At 39.6% G+C, this 6,796-nt stretch overlaps 1 pseudogene; it reads left to right on the top strand.

Moving 5' to 3' along the window:
- The first annotated feature begins 409 nt into the window (after positions 1-409).
- LOC117313051 (mitochondrial import inner membrane translocase subunit TIM14 pseudogene) lies at positions 410-838 on the top strand (annotated as a pseudogene).
- Positions 839-6,796: the final 5,958 nt, after the last annotated feature.

Below are 6,796 nucleotides of genomic sequence, written 5' to 3'. Positions count from 1 at the left end.
ATGGGACCTAATGAAACTTCAAAGCTTTTGCACAGAAAAGGAAACCATAAACAAGACCAAAAGACAACCCTCAGAATGGGAGAAAATATTTACAAATGAAGCAACTGACAAAGGATTAATCTCCAAAATTTACAAGCAGCTCATGCCGCTCAATATCAAAATAACAGGGGATGGTGGTGTGAGGAATTGGGAGATTGGGATTGACATGTATACACTGATGTGTAGAAAATTGATGACTAAAAAGAACCTCTGAAACATATATATATACCAAAAAACAAACAACCCAATCCAAAACTGGGCAGAAGACCTAAATAGACATTTCTCCAAAGAAGATATACAGATTGCCAACAAACACATGAAAGGATGCTCAACATCACTAATCATTAGAGAAATGCAAACCAAAACTACAATGAGGGTAGTAGAGGTGTAGAATTGGTGGGGTGGGATGAACTGTGCTCCTGGTGGAAGCAGAAGAGCCGAGTGGGAACCATTGCCAGTACAGTGGTAGCAGTTGGACTGACCATTGCTGCTGCAGGATTTGCAGCCCGTTACACTTTGCAAGACTTGAAGCATATGGAGCCTCAAGTGAAACAAGTTTTTCAAAGTCTACCAAAATCTGCCTTCAGTGGTGGCTATTACAGAGGTGGGTTTGAACCCAAAATGACAAAATGGGAAGCAGCATTAATACTAGGTGTAAGCCCTACTGCCAATAAGGGAAAATAGAGATGCTCATTGACAAATTATGCTTTTAAATCACCCAGACAAGGGAGGATCTCCTTATATAGCAGCCAAAATCAATTAAGCTAAAGATTTACTAGAAGGTGAAGCTAAAAAATGAAGTAAATGTATGATGAATTTTAAGTTCTTACTCATTTATGTATATGAGTACCAGCTTTTTATAATAAAATGCCCCAAAGCTACACATTTTAAAAATTGGCATAAGCTAAATCAAAGCCTTCATATAAATTTGAGGATTTAAAATCAGATTATAGAATATTTGTAGGTTAATACTCAATAATTATGGATAAATGCATGCCATTTGAAGTGTTGTTCATTAAAAAAAAAATACTACAATGAGGTATCACCTCACATCAGTCAGAATGGCCATTATCAAAAAATCTACAAACAATAAATGCTGGAGAGAGTGTGGAGTAAAGGGAACCCTCTTGCACTGTTGGTGGGAATGTAAATTGATACAGCCACTATGGTGAACAGTATGGAAGTTACTTAAAAAACTAAAAATAGAACTACCATACACCCAGCAATCCCACTACTGGGCATATACCCTGAGAAAACCATAATTCAAAGAGAGTCATGTACCACAATGTTCATTACAGCTCAATTTACAATAGCTAGGACATAGAAACAACCTAAGTGCCCATAGATAGATGAATGGATAAGGAAGTTGTGGCACATATATACAATGGAATATTACTCAGCCATGAAAAGAAATGAAATTGAGTTATTTGTAGTGAGGTGGATGGACCTAGAGTCTGTCATACCGAGTAAAGTAAGTCAGAAAGGGAAAAACAAATACCATATGCTAACACATATATATGGAATCTAAAAAAAAACAAAAAAAGTGGTTCTGAAGAACCCAGGGGCAGGACAGGAGCAAAGACACAGGGGTAGAGAATGGACTTCAGGACATGGGGAGGGGAAGGGTAAGCTGGGACGAACTGAGAGAGTGGCATGGACATATACACACTACCAAATGTAAAATAGATAGCTAGTGGGAAGCAGTTGCATAGCACAGGGAGATCAGCTCGGTGCTTTGTGACCACTTAGAGGGGTGGGATAGGGAGGGTGGGAGGGAGACGCAAGAGGGAGGAGATATGGTGATATATGTATATGTATAGCTGATTCACTTTATAAAGCAGAAACTAACACACCATTGTAAAGCACTTATACTCCAATAAAGATGTTTTTAAAAATCTATAAAAAAAAACTTAGTGATCTAAAATACTAACCTATTTTTATTGCTTGTGAGTATATGAGTGCTCTGAGTAGTTTTGTGATGTGGGCCTGACTTGATTTATCTCAGTTAGGTGTGTTCATACATCTGCCATCTTCCCAATCATTCTACCACAACACCTCAGCATAAATGTCCTGCTGTCAGATAAGGCCAAGCAAAGAAAAAGATAATCTTTTTGCCTGGTCTTTTGGGCAACACTATCGTAATTCCAAGACCCTAAGCTCCCTACACTTTAGAAATTTAAAATCATCATTCAGCCTATCTCAAAATTTCAGCATTATCTCAATTTTTGTTTTCTCCTTATCACATCCTGCCCAGGCTCTTGGAATCGTTTCTTTACAAACCTCCACATTTCCAGGGATCCATCCTCCCTACATTCCCCTCCTGTGAGAGTCACTTTGACCCTCTTAGTCTCTTGTAAAAATCTCTTCTCTTGCTCCTGTCCCTCCACAAACATTTGCATACATATGCACAGGTTGGTGTACCACATCTTAAAATTAGAAGGAAAAGGGAATCAATAGCAGAATGTTTTCAAAAATGAAAAATAAAAAATTTAAATTAAATGACACAATAGTTGAAATCCATTTTGTCTATTTCTTCCAATTGAGCCAAATCCTGGAAAACTCTGAAAATGACATATTTACCATCTTTGGTCCATTCACTCATGCTGTATATCCATTGCTGACTACTTATAATAAACATACACGATTGTTGGAAAACTCACAAATCCAGACCTTGTTGATATGGCTACTGTCAAAATTAATCATCTCTTCTCAAGCAACATAGTTTTCCCTTTGTTAACTTCATTAGAGCCCTTGAGCAAAATAAAATGTGCCCGGATTTTCAAAAGTATGTCTGGAAATTATAACAAGACCCAAAGTCAGTCAGTAATTTCTGGATCTAAAGCCTGTAGTTGAGGTATGATGTCCTATTTGGCTAAAAAAGGAACCATTTTTCATGAATTTGCTCACATTTATTTTCAATCCTTGCTTGCTGTCTTGCCAAAATGGCTGCATCTCTAACCTTATCTCTTTTTAAGCCCATTTCTAGAAGGCAAGGGCTTAGTCCTCACCACACTTCTCTTCTCCAAGCTTCCCCACAATGCGTGGCATGTAGTTGGAACTTAATAGGTATTTACTCTTTATAATGATAGTGTGGAGCTCATTTCAGACAGACCACCCTTTTGTCAGTGGACTTCACAAAAGCAGAAGCTTATAATAGAAAAGTGTGGTCTTTTGAACATCTGGAATAAATGCCAAGACACTGGTCTAAACACTCTTCTCTGGAGATTCAGATTTGTCTTTCTTTGAAGCTTGTATGTGTGTGGTTATAGCTATTGTTCTTGAAAAGCCAATGTCTGATGCCTTTTCTTTGGATTTGTTTATACTCATAGCCTTAAACTAAATTTAAAACCTTAACAGCTGCTCCCTATTCTTTGTTTGAAACTTCAATTCCCTTTACACTTTAAACTTCTTCACCCTGTGTCTTTTAGAGCCTTATCTTCCAGGTCTCACGGCCAACACTGAAGATCCTTGGAGGGAGGACCCCTCATCCCACTGATTTTGTTTAGCATAAGACTAGCTCTTTGCCCTCTTTGTTTTCCATGGCTCAGTCATTCTAAACCATCATATGTCATCATAAACACTGCTTCCATCTATATACTTTCAGGTACCCTGTGTCCACTCTTGGGGGACCACTCAATCCTCTGGTTTTCTTCAGTTACTGAATCCGGCCATTGATATCTAGTTTTCTCTCCTGTTGTCAGTATGGAGCTAATCAGACCAGAGAATTCATATTAACCAAACAAGAGGGTAGCACCAGGGTTAGAAAGGGCTGAAGTTCTCAGGTTGGTTTCCTTGAAGCCCCATATTTTACAAAGTTCCCTCTGACACAGTTCACCTCAGCGTTCTCCTCTCCTCTTTCCCACAAACTCTTGAGGCCCTAGAAAGTCTTCTTTCAATCCATACAGACAAGCAGTTCCACTTATTAGTTTGATCCAATGCCAAGTTACTTTTCTGAAACACTTTCAGTCTGCATCATAAGCCAACACTCCCACGAGAGCTGGCCTGCTGCCTTCCCACACTGATGGTGTGAGGGGGGAAAAAAACACCCCGCACATCAGAGAACAATCCCACTCAGGTCTGGGATTGTTTGAGAGATAAGGTAGGGTGTGGTTCTGAGTTAGCTGCTCAGCTCTTCTACCTATCCTTTTTACACTACAAAGTGGAATAAATGATGAACAGGAAAATTAAGCAAATCGAACAAAATGAATGAAATGAGCTTGTCTGTCCACATGCTAATCCGCAAGGTGATAGGGAACAATTTCAAATCAGATGTGAGCAGTAGCCAAAACTATTAGTAGGTTGGGAAATGCAGTGCATCAAGGGTCAGATTTATAAAACAGTACTCTTTCGCCAAACCTCTGAAATTCTAAACAAAAATAACACTCAGATACATTGAAAAGACCAACCCAAAGCATCTGGTTTCCTTAGATGGTGTACATAGCAGGAGAAATGTTGGCAGAACATTTGATTACCATAAAAGAGACAGTTATGCAGAAACCACATTAGAGTAAACTCAACCAAAACAAAGTCAAATGTTTGAACTGTTCTGTATAAATTATGGTAGAGACTTAAAAAAGGGTCTTGCCTGGATTAATGAGAAATGCAAATGAACTGGCTCAGAAGCAAACCGGCTTCCCCTGTGTTGTGACCCTTTGCCCCTCAGATCTGGGGGTGAAGTAAATACCTGTCATCTATAGAACTGCTCAGAGGCACATCACATCCACATGACGGGTGGCTTGAGCCAAGCATGTTAACCATTTCCAGAGAAGTGATAAGCCAGCCTGATGCTGAAGTGTGTCTGCTGATCCCCCTTAACTGTCAGCTCCACGCCCCCTATTCCTTTCAATGAAGAACTACATGGACAATCTGGTTTTGATCATTTCATCCATGGCAAAGACTGTGAGAAACACATTCACTTTGGTAACACAACGTATATACATTTACACATATATATTTGCACACGTTTTTTCTCTGGGTCGTATATATGTCTATTTATTGTCTAGGGTTGGCCATAGCCTTCAGTCAGTCTTTCAGAGTGTCCTCTTATGACAACAAAACCTTCCCTAATCTAGGATCTTGGCAGCTGAATCCAACCACCATTGGAAACAAAACTTCTGGGCTTTAAAAAGCCCAGCTCATCCATCTGGGCTTTCCAATTAGCAGGTCATGGAAAACGATACAGCCAATTTTCTAAGGGACTCTGATGATCCCTGGAGACCCTCCCCTTTAAGCCCCTCTTAGCATTACTTTGCTAAAAGAGATGATCGAGAAACTAATACTATCTTGAGAATATGTGAGTGGTTCTCATCACACTCTCCAGATCCTGTCTAGAGTAGGAGCAAAGACTCAGTGATTTGTGGGCTTGGAGTTTCAATGAATCAGAAGAATCTTCCCTAAACTGATGTTAACGAAAAGAATAGAGGAGAAGTATGAAATGAGGTTGACAAGATGACTAGGAGTCTTGGTTATGGTTCTGCTTTGTGGTCAGGGGAACAAGCTTTGAGTCATAACTTTGCTGAAAGGGAGTTGTTTTCATGAGGGCACTTTAAGTGAGCTACTCCCTCTCCCCAGATAGCCAGACTGCCTCATGCCAGGGAGCCAGCACCACCCCCGCTACTTCTGCTGTCCAGTGCCTGAGGTTGAAAAATGTGAGGCAGCTGGGGGAGATGAGAGCCAGGCATCCTTCTACTTATTTGTTTAACTACTCTGCTGGCCTGGGTGCAATCACATGGTTTTCCATTTACATGATCTGCTAATTGGAAAGCCATACCTGCCCAGCATTGGTCCATGCTTAGAGGCCCTAAATGCTGGCCCTGGCTATTTCATTCCAAATATGCCCTGGATGCCAAGAGTGATCAGGAAAAGCATTTGAGAACAGTGTTGTCAGACGTTAGCATGCAAAAGTCTGGTAAACTGGATAAAACACACATTCTCAGGCCAACCTCAAAAGATTCTGATTTAACAAGTCTGGGGTAAGGTCTGAGGATCTGCATTTCTGAAAAGAAGTTGCATTTCTAACAACAAAGTAATGCTGATGTTGTTGGTTTGCAGATTTTACTTTGAGTAATGTACTGCCTTCGAGAGAGTTGCTATAAGAGGTCAAGTCATTACTTTCTTTTCAATCAAGTCAATAATAGATGTTAATTGGAAACTAACTTCCCCAGGTAAGAAGAAAGGAATCTGTGGTCCTTCACGTTGAGATATTTTTCTTTCCATCTCACTACTTATCAATCAAGGCCTGGGTTGAGTGCCTCTGGACCCTCAACCAGATGCTCCAACCTACACTAACATCTTCTTCCTTATCTAAACTTCTATTACACTTCAACATAGGAGTGCCTACTTTTGTTCCTAATTTTTCACTAATTGTTCCTTGTATGTGAATTTTGTCATAAATCTAAACTCTAATGCAATTGGACAAAGGCCCTCTCAACACTCACAGAGCAAGGAGAAGACATAATGTTCTTTAAAATAAATTTCAAAAATCAAAGCAGAACTAAATTAGTGTGCCTGTGAATGTAAGAACAGGTAACACTGGAGAGCTGTGATCATAAAGAAGTCATCAGATCAATTCATCACCATGTCATTTTGGCTGTGGTTCTAAATTATTTCTGTTCAAAGTGTCTGGCACAAGATAAAGACTCTGTTGTGTGGAACAGTAAATGACTTACCTTTTCTGATATTTTTTTCTAGACAGGAATTAGTTTAAACTGTGTCCAAGATGTTCCCAGATTGGATGTTGCTGCATGAAACAGATTAA

Source organism: Tursiops truncatus, chromosome 7 (genome assembly GCF_011762595.2).
Source record: "Tursiops truncatus isolate mTurTru1 chromosome 7, mTurTru1.mat.Y, whole genome shotgun sequence".
In the NCBI taxonomy this organism is placed as follows: domain Eukaryota; kingdom Metazoa; phylum Chordata; class Mammalia; order Artiodactyla; family Delphinidae; genus Tursiops; species Tursiops truncatus.
Note: the sequence above shows the minus strand (reverse complement) of the source record. Positions and strands in the feature narration are given on the sequence as shown.